At 36.5% G+C, this 21,290-nt stretch overlaps 1 long non-coding RNA gene across 1 annotated transcript in view; it reads right to left on the bottom strand.

Moving 5' to 3' along the window:
* The window catches only part of LOC125933873 (uncharacterized), a 105,168-nt gene extending 84,742 nt beyond the window's left edge, over positions 1–20,426 (bottom strand). The window contains exon 1 of the long non-coding RNA XR_007461133.1: positions 20,377–20,426. This is a non-coding gene — a long non-coding RNA (uncharacterized LOC125933873). The remainder of the gene's footprint in view (positions 1–20,376) is intronic.
* Between the last annotated feature and the right edge of the window lie 864 nt (positions 20,427–21,290).

Below are 21,290 nucleotides of genomic sequence, written 5' to 3'. Positions count from 1 at the left end.
CTGGAGGACTTCTGTTAGTATTTTCTGTTTCATGTTTATTATATCTATGGTCATTTTCATGATTTTAAACTTACTTACTTCATAAGTGATAATCCAAAAGTACCCATTACTTTAAGTTCTTAGTGTTCTATATATGCAACTTGTTGCCTCCAATGCTTATGGCTAATTAATGAGTTTCTTTTTATATATTTAATTTCAGATTATACACTCATGTTTGATGAAATTTCATCAGTGGGCAACTTGAGGGACCTGAATTAGAGTGAATTCCCTAGAGAGATTTTATATTTGCTTCTGCTAGGTATCCTGAGAGTATTGTCAATCAAGAGCCATTTTTAAATATTAGTATTTATTTTTTTGCTAAGATCACATGAGTACATAAATCCAAGTCCAAATCCATGTGAAGACAGAACTAAAGTGACAAATTATCACAGATTTCCTTAAAATCCATCCAAAGGGGGGCGCCTGGGTGGCTCAGTCGGTTAAGAGTCCGACTTTGGCTCAGGTCGTGATCTCACGGTCCGTGAGTTTGAGCCCCGCGTCGGGCTCTGTGCTGACAGCTCAGAGCCTGGAGCCTGCTTCCGATTCTGTGTCTCCCTCTCTCTCTGCCCCCTCCCCTGCTGATGTTCTGTCTCTGTCTCAAAAATAAACAAAACATTTAAAAAAATTTAAAAAAAAATCCATCCAAAGGAAAAGCCAAGACAGGCAAGTTTGCCTGTCATCTTACTGAGCCAGGAGCAGATGCTTTATGGAAAGATGTAAGCCCTTAAAAAACCTAAAACTTTGGAGGTTATAATTTGAACACCCCTTTTTATAAGAGCCCCAAGTCTTATCTAACCCCCTTCAGATAGCCATTATGGCTCAGGTCTTTTGATTGTTAAGATCTACAATGCTCCCCACAAACCCAGCAGAACAGCCTCTATTCAGAGATTTTTTTTTCCTCTTTTCATTTTCAAGAATGAAATTGACCCCTGTAAACCTCATGTATTTCTTCTGGGCTCAATTTTGCATTTAAAGAATGTAGATTATGTATCATCCAACATTTTCATGTATTTTGTATTAAAGCTATTTTAGGATATTTAATCCACCTGGCATTACTGAAAATATATCAAATATTACTTTCTTATATTGAATCTTCCTTTTTTTAATATTTTTCTTACCCAGAAGAATCTCTGAGGACACCTGACCCTTTGAACATGTGATCAGAACCAGTTGTTCTTGCAGAGAAATCACCTTCTGACTACAAATACACACCTTCATATGAGAGGCTAATCAAGCACAACCAATAACAAAAAAGAGCAGAAAGTGAATAATTTCTTTTATTTCTATTCATTATCCCGCTCTCTCTATTATATGAAAAATAAGACATTTTGCTATTTTAAACCAAAGGCAAATCTAAAAATCCTCTTGGCTTCCTCTGATCACCTAGAACTCAAACTCTTTTTCTATTAAGACTTCTTTTCATCAGACTCACTCTAGAGAAATTCTTTGTCTTTATGTACATTGCTATACCACTGTCCTGCTTCTTCCTACTATCTCTAGTGCTCCATTTAGAAATTGAAAAAAAAAATACATTACCATCATTTTAAAGTGTGCTACCTTTTCCTTTGACAGGAAACAGTTGTAATTTAATGGCAGGATGTCCCATGGGCATAGCAACAACATGATGTAGCTTGACGACTACTTCCCCCACACCACCTGGGATGTGCTGTGGATATAGTCAGTGTCCAATAATAACTTGTTCAATAATTTATTAAATAATTATTCAACTGGCATAAATTCCCAAACACCTTCCATATGTCAAGTCTTCAGCTAACTAAAACACTATTTATCTTTCAGAAAAATGAAGTCAAGTGTTCACTAACACTGCACATTTGCAAGGTGGTGATAAACCAAATTTGTCATCTTAGTTTTTCCCTGGTGAGTTTCTAGATTGAGTTATCCTTTGGCTTGGCAATTTTATACATTCTATAAACCTCTGTACTTTGTTCTTGAATTATTGATGACTCCATTTGGGGGAAATGTTCATGTGCTTTTAACCTTTTACAAATACAATAAACAAGCCCGCCCTTAGTTTTAGGACCTTTCAAATCACAACGAAAAAAGAATAAAGGAACTCTCTAAAAGTCTACTTTTATTTGAAGAAAAATTACCGAGAATGTCTTCTATTTCCACAATATGTTGAAATATTCTCTTTCCCACTGATCTGAATATATTTTTCAACATTATCAGAAGCCTCTAATAGCCAGTTTTAGCTATCTGAAAACAGGTAGCAGGTTTTTCATCATTAAAAGGAAAGTGAATGGCCCTTTCACTTGTTCAGGGATTAGTGTCCACCAGTCTCACATTCCAAAATCAGGAAATCAGCCAAAGAAACTACTGGGTGGCCAAGATAGATGTTACCATGTTCATGTGAGACGTACAGAATACTGATGAGAGAGATGGGAACAAGAAGGAAAGGAGAGATTGCTGAAGGCCAGCATACAGACAGAAGTAGAAAGGACAGCTGGGACTTTGACAGTGAAGAAGGACATAGAAAATTCTGGAAGTGAACACCTCAAACACACAGCAGTCTGAAAAACTTCAGCTCAAGTCATGATCTCATGGCTTGTGGGTTCGAGCCCCATTCTTTCCCCCCCCCGCCCCGCCCTCCCCATGCACCTGCTCTCTCTCTCTGTCTCAAAAATAAATAAACAGGGGCGCCTAGGTGGCTTGGTCGGTTAAGCATCTGACTTCGGCTCAGGTCATGATCTCACGGTCCGTGAGATCTAGCCCCGCGTCGGGCTCTGTGCTGACCACTCAGAGCCTGGAGCCTGTTTCAGATTCTGTGTCTCCCTCTCTCTCTGGCCCTCCCCTGTTCATGCTCTGTCTCTCTCTGTCTCAAAAATAAATAAACGTTAAAAAATTTTTTTTTTAAATAAACATTAAAAATGTGTAATTGGGGCAAATGAATTGATATATCTAGAAAGAAATAGAGAACATCAACCTATTATGCAGTAATGGATAATTACAATGATATCTGTGGTCAACCAAAAGGTATTGACTATTTGAGAACAGGAGAGAAATTCAAACTATTCAGTTTAACAGATTATATTTAATTAATTTTGGAAACATTTTAATCACATTTTGTTAATTTCTAATAATCCTCCAAATTTGTTTTACTGCATATAGGGATAGCCCTCCTATGTTCTAAATAAATTAACATGTCACATCTTGATCTTGACAAATAAATGAATAACTGTTCCACAGTTACAGATTAACTCATTTCAGTCAAGATTGCATTTTTCAAGTGCCATGAGTATAAGAAAGATCTCTGGTGTTAAAAACATCTAACCTCAAAAGCTGAAAACAGAGAAACATTATTGAAATATATAGCAGTAAAATTCCTCTACTTCCAAATAATGAAGAAAAGTTCAGTATGGTATGAACTTTTCAACTGTCCAATATTTCTAAAGAAATTCAGCTTCATTCTTTTTTTTAATGTTTATTTATTTTTTGAGAGGGAGACAGAGTGTGAGCAGGGGAGGGGCAGAGAGAGAGGGAGACACAGAATTCGATGCAGGCTCCAGGCTCCGAGCTGTCAGCACAGAGCCCGATGTGGGGCTCGAACCCACAAGCTGTGAGACCATGACCTCACGCTTCACTGACTGAACCACCCAGGAGCCCCACAGCTTCATTCTTTTAAACAATTTATAAGAACTGATATATAAAAGGGTACAAATAAATATCGTAATGCCTCAAAAATGCATTTTAACAATACCTATTATATAATAAATTTTAATAATAATAAACCATTTTAACATAAACTATTCACTGTTTGATATAGGACTTTAAGTCATCCTTAAAGAATGACCTATTTCTTGAGCTCCATTTTTATTCTGAATTTGTTTTTCTTTCCAAGATTTTATTTAAATTCAAATTAGTTAACATACAGTATAATATTGGTTTCAGGACTAGGATTTAGTGATTCATCATTTACATGTATCACCCAGTGCTCATCACAAGTGCCCTCCTTAATATCCATCACACATTTGGTCCATTACCCACCCCCCCCCGCCCCTTCCCCTCTAGCAACCCTTAGTTTGTTCTCTACAATTAAGAGTTTCTTATGGATTCTTCTTCTTTAAAAGGGACAAGAGAGGGGCGCCTGGGTGGCGCAGTCGGTTAAGCGTCCGACTTCAGCCGGGTCACGATCTCGCGGTCCGTGAGTTCGAGCCCCGCGTCGGGCTCTGGGCTGATGGCTCGGAGCCTGGAGCCTGTTTCCGATTCTGTGTCTCCCTCTCTCTCTGCCCCTCCCCCGTTCATGCTCTGTCTCTCTCTGTCCCAAAAATAAATAAAAAATAAAAAAATAAAAAAAAATAAAAGGGACAAGAGAAAAAGGACTTTTAAAGTTATACTTGTAAAGAATACATATAATATTTTCTAAGCATCATATATACGAAGTTAGCAGGATCATGGTAAAGAGCCTAGAATCCAACTCTACTTCAGATGTGTTAGAGCTACTTCAAATTTGATGAACTTTTTCATTGTTGCCTAAATCACAGAAGGTTCTCCTTTTTAAATAGTTCTTCATTTGGGGTAATTTCCATCCATTCTCATATTTGGGCTATTCTCAAGTTCAAGTTTCAGAAACACAATTCAAACCTGCCTAATGAAGAAAAGTAATGTGCTGATTCACATAACTGGGGAGTCAGATCTAGAACTGGTCTCAGCCAAACCTAGAGTCAGAGGTCAAATAACCAAATGGCTCTCTGTCTCCATCCATAAGATAAACAGGAGGCAAAATATGGCCACAAACAATCCCAGTTACAAACCCCACAATCAAAAAAAGAAAACTTCTGTTACCTCTTCCTACTTCAGTGGTATGTGTGTAGGGGAGGGGATGATGTATCTATAAAAGGGAACTCAAACTGACCCAGCTTTGACCAGCCCTGGCTATAAGTCCATTCCTTTGGTTGTAAAGACAAGACAGTTTTATTGACCACTTCATTAAAACAATGAGGGAACAGGAATGGGGATAGGGCATTAATGATACCAAAGAGGGGAAAGTCCATTATACACTAAAATATATACATCAAGTACATGGTTTCTCTTATAAAAGTGACTTGTATATCTCCACTTCCTACTACCAATAGACCTCTAAATAAAGAACTCTGTGAAGATTATGGACATTTTAAAATAAGTCTTAGTTGTCTGTAATACTTGCATAAGTGAAAATAGCATGATGCTCCCCATTTGAGGAGACAAGTTCAACCTTTCACCCACAGGACCCTTAAATCCTCAACTTAAAAGGGGTTCAGAAAAGTAGCAAAGGTGTCCAACACCATGGTCTATAGAAAAAAGATCACCTGCTTTAATTCCCAGCTGTGTTAGGGACTGAGGATCACTGTCCAAATATGACAAACTTATTACCAAGAAATAAACTTGAAAAGTATACAAGATACCCAGTCTCTACTTTTCTACAGTTTTATATATGACACCCAGAAATCCCCAAGGCTATTTCCAATTAAAATGGTGGCAGTATCCATCTGCCTTAAGATCCCTGCTGACTCCACAATTTTAATGGGAGAAAAGGGATTAGAGATTTGGAAGGAAGTCATCTGAGAGTGCTGGGAAATGAAGAATTGGGGATGAATTGTCAGTTTTCAGAAAGGTGTTTTCAGGTGCAAGCTATAAACATGCATGCAAAAGAAAGGAAAAAGTGTCATTTTAAGTGGAAATTCTCATGGAGAAAATGGCAGCCAAAGCAAAAAAAATAAGCTCAAGTGGCTTGTGAGAGACCACCAGGTGGTGACAGGAACTAGTGACTCTCGCTGTGTAAGCTTGCATCCATGCCCTAGTGAAGCAGGTAACCACAATAACTGGAATGCACAGTTATCTTCACATCCTTGTTCATTAATTTTAATGTCTGGATCTCCTGCAGATCCATGTCTGTTTTCCACAGATTTTGATCATGTAATTTCATTTCTTCCTATGTTTAGTCATTTGTGACTGCGAGCCTGAAACTTCATATAAAAGACCATGGAGCCAAGTCTCTGGATGGGTGCCTCGCAGGCAGTTATGAGGCATAATCCATCTGATAATCGAGATGCTTCAGAGCAAGGCTTCAGGGTCTGTGAAACCTGTTCCTGACATTAAAAAGGGTCACTCTGACTCTGAGGGTATGGTCCCTCACCAATACCAAGTGGAAGACTTGGGTGTATACTAGGCCCTTCCTTCTTGGTAGTCCCTGGACTCTAGTTTCTGACCCTAGAGACCCCAAGACCGACAAAAAGGTTTTCTCAGTTTCTAAGAGTCTCACAAACCCCATGAAAATGGGCAAATGCTTTGAAAGGAAAAACGGCACCAAATGTCTGCTCTCAGCCCCTTGAGTCCTCGCTGACTGGGTAGCCCTCTGAGACTTTCTGACAGATATTTCCCTTTAATTTTGTCTATATTTTCTGGGTAGTCTCTCTGAGAGAGTAGGTTTATAACAAGCTAGCTTATAATGTTAATATCCCCAGAATTAGTGAACTGAGCAATAAAAATATTAGTTTCTATTTGTGCAATACCAATCTGGCAAGTCCCTCATCACCTCTTACCCAGCATTTTCACTCAGAAATGAGTGCTACAAACATATCCACACGTACACACAAAGATACATACACACATGTATATGTGAGTACACCGACCATGCCCACACAACACTAATGTGTGCTAATTTTATCTTTGAAGTATCTTACTGATATGTAATACATAAATATGTGTATATGATGTGTTTGTGTATCATAACCCTTTATGGTAAACAATATGTATGTGTCACTGAATGCGTATTTGTGTTTTTCCCATGCCTTGAGTTCTCAGTCAGTGAGAACTGGTGAGCCATATTCTACAGAGGATCCCAGCCAAAATCCTAAGCGTCGCAGCCAAGAGTACTCTATCATTTTACCCAGTGTCGAGTATATTCCACAACAAGTGTTGTTTACTCAGCTGTGGCCTCTTTTCCTGCCATTTACTTTGTGTTCTGGCAAACAGTATCAACACTACTGGATATCAAAAGTACGCAAGTGATAACGCTGGACCTCCTTCAAAGAGAAAGAAGGAAATGCAACAGGCTGGGTGTGAAAAGGGCAAGGCTTATCATGACTCGAGTGGCCTTCTGGAAATGAAAAAACAGCTGCAGAAGGTAAAGACTAACAGATCATTTGGGATTTGTGAAAGTCCTCTGACAGAAGGAGGGACATCATAAAAATCACTGCAGCCTGGGACAGCTGACCAAATATGTTACGGAATGTATCTGGAAGAAAGCAGGACAGCAGACAAGTTATGATTTCAGAGGATGTTCAAAGAAAGGAATAAGGATTGCTAAAATATGAAACAAGAATACATCTCCACAGAGAGTAGGCTTCAAAGCCTCTTCAGGGCTCTGTAGCGTGGAGTTGGCTGCTGCTTCTATTGAACTCATGCTTCTCTGTATCCCAATTCCTCGCAAAAACTGTGTACACAGGTGTCTACTCTAGCAGGGGATGGCTTCAATAAAAACGGTAATCCTCAAAAAGAACCACGAGCACTTAAAATGTCTATATTAGCAAATATCAAGACATATTTTAAGTAAAAAAATAATTTGGCAGAAAAATAGATATGGTATGATCTCATATTCTTTTAAAATCCTAGAACTATATATAGGTGTATTTATCTCTTCCTCTTTGCCTATATGATATGAAAAAGTTCTAGCATATGTGCTAAATTTTAACAATGGTTACATCTAGAGAAGGAAGTGAATGGAGGTAAGGTAAAAAGTTAAAATACCATATTTTTACTTTATTTGTAAGTATTGTTTGAATATGTTTGACATATTTGTATTTAAATATAGAAATGCATAGAATAAAAAGGTATCATCTCTATTGTGACTGATGCATACCATATGGAACTATTTAATATTAATGTACATTTCGCTTTAATAATCTATCATGATCCTAATCTTAGAATAAAACTCAACAATTTTATAATAACAATTTGTATCATTATATTTGCTTCCATGGAATTGACAACATATGGCAAAGGGCCTACTTTTCAGAATATTAAGGATACATTATTGTTCTGCTTGGACTTCAGCTCTTATCACTGGAAACCTGCTTTTTGGTCTGAATTTCTGAAGAACCAGAGAATCCTTAGAGAGAGAAAGAGACAGACCAAAAAATGGAAAAATAAAATCTATGCTCTACTGAAGAGAACGTTTTTTGTTTGGTTAAATAATCTACAGGATTTTGTGCTAGAAAAGTAAAAAATACATTATTAATATATTACAGAATTATCCTGCCCTGTGTCATATTAGCCAGTGAAAAAAATCTTTCTCTGTTTGTGTCTAAAAAACCACTTTCTCCAAACGTGAGTTTAGATAAACATTTTATATTTGTTTCTCTTTTTTCTGGTCACAGTGTGGGAATGTGGGCAAATGCAATTTCTCTTCAGTCTCAAAAACAGAAAAGAAGAAAAGTGGTTTCTAAAATGCAGTATGTGCACAGTGGTAATAACCAAATGTCAACAGCTAGAAAAGTATATTGTCTCTTTAAATCAGCAACATTACAAAAGAAAGTTCACTTATTTCTTTGAAGTCATAAGGAAACTGATGGCAACATGAGATATTTCCTCAACCAAAACAAAATAAAAATTAGATATTAAAAACCTGAATATCAAAAGTTATTATTTCATTTCATGCATTACAATTTACTCTCCCAGACTTAATGATGGGCTCCCTATTTGCTGAGTGAATGTTTAACTAGAAATATTCAGAGCCTTGAGATTTCTCATTAATCATGATCATCATTTCATGCCCCTCAACCCTATCCTCCAAAATAACTGTTCAGTGGTTAAAAATCCTTATCAAAATACCAACAACAGTTTTCAAAGAGCTGGAAAAATCTTAAAATTTGTATAGAACCACAAATGACCCCAAATCGCCAAAGCAATCTTTAAAAAAAAAAAAAAAGCAAATCTGGAGGCATCACAATTCTGGACTTCAAGTTACATTATAAAGCTATAGTAATCAGAACAGTGTGGTACTGGCACAAAAATAGACACATAGATCATGGAATAGCATAGAAAATACAGGGAAAAAAAACACAATTATATGGTCAATTTATCTGTGACAAATCAGGAAAGAATATCCGATGGAAAAAAGTGTCTTCAACAAATGGTGCTGGGAAAACTGGACAGCAACATGCAAAAGAATGAAACTGGACCACTTCCTTACACCATACACAGAAATAAATTCAAAATGGATTAAAAATCTGAAACCATAAAAATCCTAGAAGAGAACAGAGGCAATAACTTCTTTGACATTGGCCATAGCAACTTCTTTCTAGATTTATCTCCTGAGATACGGGAAACAAAAGCAAAAATAAACTATTGAAACTATATCAAAATAAAAAGCTTCTACAAAGTGAAGGAAACAATCAACAAAACTAAAAGGCAACCTATGGAATGGGAGAAAATATTTGTAAATGACATATCCAGTAAAGAGTTAGTGTGCAAATATATAAATAACTTCTAAAACTCAACAACAAAAAGTCCAAGAAATCCAATTTAAAAAATGGACAGATGAACAAATATTTCTCCAAAGAAGACATACACATGGCCAACAGATACATGAAAAGATGCCCATCATCACTTATTACCAGAGAAACACAACTCAAAACTACAATGATATATCACCTCACACTTGTCAGAATGGCTAAAATTAATAACAAAGGAAAGAACAGTTGTTGGTGAGGATGTAGAGAAAAAGGAATCCTTGTGCACTGTTGGTGGGAAAGCAAACTGTTCCACTGTGTAAAACAGTATGGCGTATCCTCAAAAACTTAAAAATAGAAGTACCCTAAGACCTAGAAGTTGCACTACTGGGTATTTACCCAAATGAAAAAACACTAATTCAAAGGGATACGTGCACCCCTATGTTTATAGCAGCATTACTGACAATAGCCAAGATATGGAAGCAACCCAAGTGTCCATCAATTGATGAATGGATAAAAAGGATGCCATTAAAAAAGAAAAAAAAATATATATATATATATAATGGAATATTATGCAGCCATTAAAAAGAATGAAATCTTGCCATTTGCAATGAAATGGATTCCAAAAAAATGTTAAGCAAAAGCATCAACTAATAATCTGCTAAAATCAAACACAAATTGTATATATACATATATACAAAATATAAATTTATACACTTATATATGTGCTATACATTTTAAATAAAGTTACTAACAAATAATGTAAATTATAAGGATTTACTATTTTCAACAAAAAGTGTTAGCAATAATTTTTTTAAATAACAAAGTTGGTGGAGAAGTAGTATGATTGCCACTCTAATATACTCTGACAATATTATAAGTTTTCATAGGCTTTTTGGAAAATAGTGAATCAGTTGTGTTAAACTTTGAAATTTTCTGAGCTTTGAACCATAAAGTCACCTTTTAAAAACTTATTCTAAAATACAAAGAAAAGAACAACGTAAGTGCCAAATTTCATTTCTTAATAATTTATAAAAATAAAAAAACTTATATATTTATTATCAGGGAAATGTCTAATAAAACAAAAAACACACATAGTATATTATAAACTTTTACATGATAGTGTCACAAAATTTTAATAAAGTGGGAAAATGCTCACTATGTTTTACCATGAAGAAAGCAAGATACATATCTATTATATAACTATTTATTATATATATAGTGTTATTACCCAAATAGAATTTTCTGTACTACATCTCTTCACTAAACTGTAAGTCATTGGAGGATAGCGTGCTTGTAGACACAGACACATACACATTATTCAGTCTTTCTCAAATGTGTAGCACATTGTCCATGATCAGGACATGTTTTTTAATCACTTAAATAAAGCAGGCCAACAAGTATATATATATACTTAAAGGATTAAATGAAATTTATCAAAGGGTTAACAATTGCATGACATGGATGTTTTCCCTCTTTCCGGATTTTTACAATAAGCATTCATTTTATAAAATATTAAAGAAACAATTACTAACTGAAAAGATATTTCCTAGCCAACTGTAAAAATTAGAGAAATTTGGGGCACCTAGGTGGCTCAGTCAGTCGCGTCCGACTCTTGATTTCAGCTCAGGTCATGATCTCACAGTTTTGTGAGTTTGAGCCCCATGTCAGGCTCTGTGCTGGCAGCAGGGAGCCTGCTTGGGATTCTCTGGCTCTCCCTCTCTCTCTGCCCCTCCCTCACTCACGCTGTCTCTTTCTCTCTCAAAATAATTCAATGAACTTAAACAAAAAACTAATTCTTTAAAAAAAATTAGAGAAATTTGAGCAGACTGCTTTCTCTTGAATGTGAATAAACCTGACATTGCTGATGCAGTTCTAATTGATTTTTTTTTAAGTGTCTGGGCAGTGTGTAAAAGGCAGGCTACATATTCTCATTGTGTTTGGGCAGCACCAACAGACAGAAGATGAGTATATTCAGTCACAATTCCTTGTTTTAGGGCCAAAAGAAAGCTGTTGAATAACAACAGACCCACAAAGGGAAGCAAACTAACAAACACTGGGTAGAACAGATAATCCTCAGGTTGAATCCAAGGCTCCCTGACTAACATGACTGTTGCTCATTCACAAAGAGGAACTTGAGTGTTAGTTGGGATAATTTGGTGTGTCAGAAAAGAATTAAGTCAGGAGGCAAGTTTTCATGCCACTCTGCTACAATCTGTGATTTTTGCAAAGAACTCAGTTTGTAGCCTTGGTTCCCTCTCCCCCACCCTACCCCCGCAAAACAGCTTAAACAGAGCCCAAATCTCTTGAAATATCTTCCAGCTACCTTATAGATTTGTTACAACACGTGAGTTCCTTAATAAGCCTGTTAGGCTGAAATATTCACATCCAAAATACAGCAGCTGCTCAAAATGCATTGTTTTTAAAAGCCTTCCAATGAGGTAACATGATGCCTTCACAAGCCAATGTATATTTTATGGATGGTACTGTGTATTGTTTTTGTACTAATATTAATTTAATGAGCACTTCTGTTTGTTACAGATTGGCTAATACATTTTTTATTTCCTATAGTTTGGGTCAAGCCCTTAAGTAATTGGCCTCTAGACAATTTCACATTCAAGGCACAGTTCTTTAATGGAGATCTAAATAAAGTGTGGTATTAAACAGTCTGCTTATGAAAGAAAACTTCTAATCTGATATCTGCGTCAGATGATGTACCCTGGAGGGTTGCCATCTGGTTCATGTATTTTTAATAATTTCAAGATTAGGTCGCTATAGTTCATATCTACAGCGTTCTTTTTTATTTAGTTGTGAGTTAAAATGAGTCACTGTAAAACTGGAAGAAGCAACTTCCTATGATTGAAAGGGATGTGGGGTAAAATCCCCAATCTACTTGTAATGTCTTTAAAAGCAGTATTTACATTTCAAATCTGAGCTTCATTGGAAATCAACAGAAAGTGATAAACCTTTCTTTTAAGAATTTACTTGTGAAATTTTACAATGTTGGGGCAGTTTTGATTGAAAACATTAGTTTAAAAATACTTAAAATTTATTTTAATATTTATTTTTAAAAATAAGGAAAAGTTGACAGGCCCCAAGTAATATTGCTGCTCCTCCTAAGAAACTATATGAAGGAATATCAAAGCGTCTTAGTGAGGCACACTGGATACTGCTGTATCTCTTTTTAGATCACTGGACCAGTATTGCACTAAAGGACAATGAAAAGTCATCCCAACTGACTTAGAGAATTAAGGCTGCTGACAAAATAATTCACTCCCAGAGAGAAAACTATACCAGGGAAAATACAGAGAGTATCTTTTTGTCATCTTTTCATTTGTTTTCTGGATAGAAATAGCAATTTTTTTTGTTTACATTTTAAATTTCCTCCTCTCCCCAGAATATCTCCTCTTAATTCTTTATAATTGGTAGTAACAAATCATATTTTGTGCTTGTGCAGTTGGAATTTGGAAATTTTCTGACACAATATGTTCACTGAAATTGTTAGGTATATTATAATTTGACATATTACCAATTTAAAAATTAAAAATTGTATTTAAAAATCCTACATATTACTTTTTACTATATTTTAGTGTTCTTATTGAAGACATACATTTTCATTTCTACACTAAAGAACACATAATGAAGTTAAAGGAGAAATGTGAAAACATTTCTACATCCATCCCTCAGAGAAAATCACTTAACAGTGATTAATGTTAATATATTATCTTCCATTTATATATATGTTATATATATAATTAAAATAATATGCTTTTGATAGACTCTACTGTAGAGCAATTTTGTTCAGTTAACATTAACTATTCTTTAATGTCATTTCAAATGACCATGTTATATGGTATCCCATTGACACAATTTATTTAACTCTCTGTTGCTGCATATTTATGATGCTTTCCGTATTTCACTTACTAATATTTTAACAGAAATATTTATTCAACTTTCTGAATGGATGCTTAATATAAATCTTAAAAGGGGAAAACAATGGGCCCAACAGACCCTTGTTACATATTACTAAATTATTTTCCATACAGATTCTACTAATTTACACTGACTCGCAATATAAATCTCACCCCTATCTCATCAGCATTAAGCATACTATTTTCTTTAAGTAGGCTCCACCCCCAGCAAGGAGCCCAAAGCAGGGCTCGAACTCACAACCCTGAGATCAAGACCTGAGCTGAGATCAAGAGTCAGACACTCAATCAAGTGAGCCACCCAGGAACTCAGCATTAATCAAACTATTATCTTTTAAAATGTACGTTAGTTTGGTGCTTGAAAAATTATTTTATGAATTGGTATTACCACTGAGCTTCAACATATTCCCACATGTCTGTCCAAGTATATTTATTCTTCTATAAGTTTTTTGTTCATGCCCTTTTCTTAGTCTTTAGAAAATTTGCTTTCTTGTGTTTGTCTTTTCTTTACCTAAGGGTATTCACCTTTTTCTGTACTGCTTAAAGGTGGAAAAAAATAAAAACAATACCAATTCTTTACAATTCTATAAAGAATACAAAGGAAGGGTATGGAGAGGCTTCATACTGTCCCTCGATTTAAAACTTGGCCAATTCTGTGTGGTTCAAAGCTTATGCTCTATTTAACAGAGAGAGCAGGAAAAGGAAGCTAGAAGGAATTCAGAAGTAAAAATTATATATTTAAGATGTTTTTTATAACATTCTTTTATTTTACAGATAAAGTCAGGCACATAAAAGCTGGTTAGTGGCAAGACCAAGACTAAAGACTGAAACTCAGGCCATTGGACCTCTGCTTACTATTAACCCACATTTGGAAAGACAGAATCTTCTAGATCCCTTTGGCACTGTGCCTCAGGCCTCTCCCAGTCAACAGCCAGAGAACATTGTTCATTTGGGATAGAGAGGAAAAGGATGTTGACTCCATGGAGTGGAGAACACTGCCAAACTGCCATTTTTTCCTCTCTTCTTTCTTTGGGTGTAAGACTTCATTGACATGAAAAGTATAAATAATATCCTGAGAGATTCTGGTTGATTTTGTCTTGGGGCTTAAGATTTGGCCAACTTACTGCTAACTGCATCAGGAGGCAGCGTGACGAAAACAGATTTGAATGGAATCCTGTCGAAAGTGGCGATGATACAAAGCTTATTAAAAAGATTTTGGCAAGGAGCACCTGGGTGGCTCAGTTGGTTGAGCTTCAGCAGTTCATGAGTTTGAGCCCTGCATCCGGCTCACTGCTTTCAGTGCTGAAGCTGTCAGCTCTGAGCCGACTTGGGATCCTCTGTCCCCCGCCTCTCTCTTCCCCTCCCCAACTTGGGCTCTCACTAAAATAATAAAAATAAAAATTGGTAAAATCTTAATGAACTTTCAATTCTAAAGTGCTGATATTTAAAAGGAGTACTTAATAGCAGAAAGATAAATTATACAGGGCACCTGGGTGGCTCAGTCGGTTAAGCATCATTATCTCACTGCTTGTGGGTTCGAGACCTGCCTTGGGCTCTGTGCTGACAGCTCAGAGCCTGGAGCCTGCTTCGAATTCTGTGCCTCCTTTCCCTCTGCCCCTCCCCTACTCACACTCTCTCTTTCTCTCAAAAATAAAATAAACATTTTAAATTTTGAAAAAAAAAAAGATAAATTACAATAACTGAATCAAGGGCACAATCAGAAAATGCCTGCTCTGGAAACTCATCCAGTTCTCGACTATTCCTGTTTTGGATAAATCCAATTGTGGTTCCCAAATCCACTGGTGTTCTTAATGAGTTTGTGTTTCTTCTTGCACAAAGATAGCTACTAGGTTCTGTTATGCGTTTCAATTCAAATCATTTGGACCACTATGTGTAGAAGAATTCTGAGCCAACAGTGGAAAACATCAGAGCTACAGTGATCATTAGGCCATGTCTGCCATCTGTCCAGGAGAGAAGAGCCATAGCTACACATTTGTCATATCTCTGTGCCATGCGTCAATAATCAGCAAAAGGCGTGATGGAAATGATGTTGGTGGGCACAGAAAGAGTAGAACTACCCATTTCCCTGCACTGTGGGTGGAGTACACTTAATTACACACCTCATCCTCCATCCTGTTCAGGGACACCTTACAGAAAAATAAAAGTCATCTTGGAGCTTCCTGCCCATGAATGTAGGACTTATTTTTAAATCTCCTTTAGAAGAAGTACAATTTCTAATTTAACTTCTCAGTTGTCTCCTTTATAGATTTATACTGAAACTATCCTCCAACATTTTGTACAAATGATACAGAAAAGGCTTTTCTCTCCAGTTCAGTGAGTTGAACTGACAGGAACAATCAGCATAGATATAATTACAGCAGTTAATTCATGCCACTTAGAAGAAGCACTAATAGTTTATAGTTATAAACTGTTGACTATTACTATCTGTTCAATGAAACAAAAATAAAACTGCAAAATAAGAGTTACATCTCTCAAGAAAAGTAACTTGTAAATGAAATATAAATATAACCCTGAAATAACTTCCACATTTATCAAGAAAAAGTAATTTATACTTTTTAAAATATGCAATTTACTAATAGCTCCTATAATCACAGTAATTCTCACATGAGCAGAGAGCACATGCTCATAACTTTGTAGCTGGCAGTTCATTGAACCAATCTTTTTTGTTGTTGCTGCTGCAATTTACATCCTGATTTTAACACTCATATATTCTAAAAAGAAATGAGTGAATAAATTGAGTTTTATTCTTTAAAGTGTCTTCATATTCAACTCATGTATCCCTTTTGAAGTAAAATCCATCCATATATTACTATTTCCAGCACACATACTAAAATTTTCAAGGCATGTGTCAGACCCCTGGAAGAAAAGAATTCACCATGGTGCCCATAAAAATGGCTCCTGAATCCATTCAAACAGACCTCTTTGAGTTTCAAATATACATTTCCAACCTTCTGGTAGACCCTACAACAATGCCTAAGGTCCCCATTTTTATTCAAGTATCACCAACCACAGTTAGCCAGAAAAGGTCTGTTTTTCATTCTTCCCTTCCCCATTTATCCCACATGTGGTAAGTCATCAAGTCCTTTTCCATAATATTATTATACCCTTTATTCCTCTCGTTCCTATGAAGAATCACAACACTAACCACCAAATCAGGAGACTTAATCCAGTCACCAGCCCCAGCCTACACCCCGTAGAGTACAAAATGCAGACAACAAGTAATAGTATATAAAACCCTGCTAGGCTGCCCTTAGCATCTCAGTTTCAAGACTCCAAGTCCAAGTTGTCTCATGAAGCAGCTCTCATCATCCACTGTCATATCTGGTGAGCCTGCTAAGCTCAGAGGTCAGGGGTGGGAGCAGATGGTAGAGATCGCAGGGTTACTGTCCTTCCTTTTCTTTCATTTATACACAGTGATGAGAAATTTTAAATGGCAAGGCATTTCCTCAACACCAGTGGTGCCTCTTTGGGAAAACCTGAAAACTTGTGAGTACATACTTTCCTCCCACCACCAACCTCCATCCTTAACACAAGTGTTGGAAAGACAGTGCTCAACAGAAGGTTTCAAGAGGGAGCCCCCCACACACACCATTTTTAGTCCTAAGTGAAAAATGCTATTTGTCACACCTTGCATCCAGATATTGTGAAATACATCCACATAATCCCATAAAATGAACCAAGGCTCCTTGGAATGAAAGGGAAATAGCAGTTTCATGGACTGAGACAGTAAATATACAAGATGAGCCTGGAGCATCTTATGGTGACAGAGAGTAAGAAAGTGCCCTCCCCCCAAATAATAATAATCACAATGATGGAGATGTGTCAGAGGAACACAGGCAGGCATCAGACATGCAGAGACAAGAGGCGACCAGATGCACAGATTCATGAGACCACATCTGATGTGCAGATCTATGAAATGATGTGGGCATACAACTTCCAGTGAGCTAACCTGATGACTGCTTTCCTGGAATAAGACGGGTACACACACCTGCTGCAGGAACCGTCCTGAAAGTTGTTGGGACACCACCGCTGCTAAGTCAGTTTTAACTACAAAAGGCACAGAGAAGAATCAGAGGCTTTCATTCTACATTGACCTAAGCTTTTGACTTGGAGTGAAAGCTCAGAGTAATAGTAGAGGTGGATTGGGTTCTTGTTTGTTCTGTTAAAAAAATGATCTGCTTAGGACTGACTTTGTGTACAATAGTCTCAGTAACAGCTGATGTGGGAATGTAGGTACAATACATACAGAGGTGATTTATAAACCCCCATTTCCCGAACCTTAATCTGGCCCTTCCGGCCTTCTATACCATACGTGAATCTGACCCCAGCAGTAAACTATTTCTACATTATACAAGATTCCCTGAGAAACCCAAAGCAAATATGTACCCATATGTGCATGCTCTGTCTTGAATAAACAACAGATCTAATAGTAACAAGAATAATTGTATTAGGTTTCTAAAAATTTCATGAGGAAATGAGTCTCTGGTTCTTAACTAGATGTGTTTGCATCTTCCAATGATGTTTCAGTTCTTGTATCATTTTTTGACAAGATTATGATTTTTTTTTTACATTTACAAAGGTAGGGCACAATTCAGACTGTAGAGAGTGATATTCAGGGGCACCCTGAATATTTCATGTCATTGAACCAAAGAAAAGACATAACCTCAAACCAAATATATATTTTGCATGCAGGCAAAATTTGGCCCTGCCTGATCTCCTAATACCTTGTTGGAGTCCATTTATTGATACATTGTCTACGGCTGGTTTCACACTACCACTGCAAAGCTGAGCAGTCCCAACAGAGATAGCATGGTCCACAGCCAAACATATTTACTACGACCTGGTCCTTTACAGAAAAAATTTTCCATCCTCTGATGCAGAGAACAAGATGCAAGTATGTTACTATCGAGAAGATTCAAAGTGTTGTTCTGTGATTGTTTTCCTTTTCATTCCTGATTTTTTTCATAATCAATATTAAAACAATATTCTACCATGTCTCAGTTAAGCTATTAGTAAAGCAAGAGCACGGTCATTTCTCTAAATTGGGACCAGAAAGTTGAAGGATAAGTGGGGTCCCTGGAGGCTATAATGGAGACAGCAAATAATCCCAAGGTGATGGTGAAAGCCTCGGAGGGCAGCTCCACCATGAGATTCTCCTCCAGTGCCAACCTCCACAGTCAGTGTTTATTTTTTCTTATTTTTTTCCAAACAACAAAGATGTATTTATTTATTTAATTCCTTTGTTTTTCACTTTATTAATTAGTTGTGATGGGGTAAAATTAACATATAATAAAATTCACTAATTTTATGTGTACAGCCTTAAATGTGCATGGTGTCAAGACCACCACCATCGTAATATCAAACATTTCCATCACCCCAAAAAGTTCACTCATATTCGTTTGTCATCAATCCCTTCCTCCACTTCCTGGCCTTGGTGGCCAGTGATGTGCTTTCTGTCATTAAACCTTCACCTTTTCTAATTTTTCATATAAAGGGACTCGTAAAATATAGAGCTTTTTAAAATAAGAATTGAGTATGTTTAAGTTGTACAACATGATGAGCATACACACATACACAGTGAAATGATGACTGCAAAGTGAAATGAGCCAGACACAGAAATCTCACTTCTATGTGGAATCTAAAAAAGTTGAATACAGAGAAGCAGAGAGTAGAACCATGGTTACCAGAGAAAGGAAAGGCAGAGGAAATGGGGAGATGTTGGTCAAAGTTGCAGTTACACAGGATGAGTTAAGTGTACAGATTAAATATACAGCGTGCTGACTATAGTTAATAATACTTATTAAATATTGAAAATTTGCTAAGACAGTAGATTCCAGATGTTCTCATAACACACAAAAAAATAGTAACAAAGTCAGCAGATGGCATGTTAATCAGCTTGACTGTATTTCACTATGTAAAAGGTAGTGTTTCTTTAGTCTTCCTGCATTTTTATGTTATTATTTACAGTATATTTGTAACCTACTTATAAAAAATTAAGTTTACAATAATCAAACACATAAAATCGAGTTGTTTTTGACAGAAGACTGTAGGGGGCACCTGGCGGCTCAGTTGGTTGAACTTCAGACTCGATTCTAGCTCAGGTCACGATCCCAAGTCATGGAATCAAGCCCCACTGCTTGAGATTCTCTCTATCTCTCCCTCTGCCCTTCCCCTGCTCTCTCACATACTTTATCTCACTCTCTTTTTTCCTCTCTCTCTCAAAATCAAAAAAATTAGAACGTTAAAAATAAATAAAATAAGACTGTAGAGGAGATCTAAAATCACACGATATCCTTTACTAAGAATCATATTCCCAGTTGACCACATGTTCAGAACAAGCTCTATCTTCAAACCGCTGTTGCTAAGACTATGTTAACATAATCAGGACACAGTCTGCCAGACGGTAATAGTATTTACAATCTTAGATTCTGTTCTAAAACATGAATGGCCTTCCTGTGTGTTCAGTAGGGCTAGCTCTCATTTGTGTTCCTTATTCACTCACTCGTTCATTCAACAAACATTCACTGATCCTTCCCTGTTCAGAGCACATCTACAGCACAAGGCAAGCTCTTTCTGAAATTTTTCCCAGGGCATGTGGTGGGCTCTGATGCAAGTGCAGAAGTTTTCCAAGTATACACAAGATAAAACTATTTACAAAGTGCTGGTTTTGTCAATCTTGAAGAGCTCCGAGAAAATCCCCCATGTTCTCTGCCATTTAAAAATGAGCTTAGAAAGTAAAGCAACCATGAGCAATCAAAAAAAAAAAAAAAAAAAAGGAAAATAATAGATACTTGACATAGAAAGCTGCTTCCATTTTTGAGAGGGATATTAGAGACAAGCAAAAGGTCTCAGTGAGGAATGCAGAAGAAGTAGGCATTGGCTAAAGGGACAAAAAATATTAGACAAGTTAATGAGAAAATAGTAATGTATCTACTCACTGTGCTTGTGGAAGCATTATACAGACAGTATGAGCTTTTGCTGTATCTCCTAGAAAAGAGGGAGAAATAAATCAGTAAACAAAGACTCTGCCAGCCAAGTATCACCATTCCTTCAACACCTATGAATAAGAGCATCATCATTGCTGTTCTAAAGTGAATTGGCCCCCAACTGATCATTTTCTCCAGAGCCTTGCTTATTCATCCTGGGAACAGCTTTGACTCAGGTGCCCTAACCCGGAGGTGGGTAGTCTGCAGGGTGGCTGAGACCCTCTGGGGCAAACAAGATGATGTTGTTTCTCGAAATGTTCAGTTAACATTTAATAATTCTAAAATGAAATATTTATATTTCACTTTTTAAATCCTGGTGAAATTGAACATGAAAGTCCTTTGCTATGGAAGCAGAATGCATTTGGATGTGCTACGCTAAGGTCCTCAACTACATTCAGCTTTGTAGGGAAAAAGAATCATGAAGTTAGTGAGAGTAAGACCTGGTGTGTTAGCCTGAGTCCCCAAGGTAATCAAAAGAGACAAAGAAAATTGTGACCAGAGTGAATGCTTTTATAAGGAAAGAAAGAGGAATGAATGGCCCTGAAATCATAAAAGCTGATTATTTGTTTAGATAAAAGAAAAGAACTCCAAGTAGATTAATTTTATTTCCTTATTGTTATAACCCATACTTAGCTTTCTATTCAAAGCTTCCAAGTCTATACTTGATCTATAGAATTAAATACATTTAAAGTTAAGTGGTTAGCTTGAATGTAAAATTAGTCACCATGTAATTACTGAAAAGACACGTTCATAACTACAAAAGAAACTACAAAACTCTCTAAAACTCCTTCCATGTTGAGAAAACGTTTATTTCTTCCAGGTTATCATTTTTTTCAAACTGCTCTCAGGGTTGCTAGATTTTTGTG

This window comes from Panthera uncia, assembly GCF_023721935.1.
Source record: "Panthera uncia isolate 11264 chromosome A1 unlocalized genomic scaffold, Puncia_PCG_1.0 HiC_scaffold_16, whole genome shotgun sequence".
Lineage (NCBI taxonomy): Eukaryota > Metazoa > Chordata > Mammalia > Carnivora > Felidae > Panthera > Panthera uncia.
This window is presented reverse-complemented; position numbering and strand designations above follow the sequence as displayed.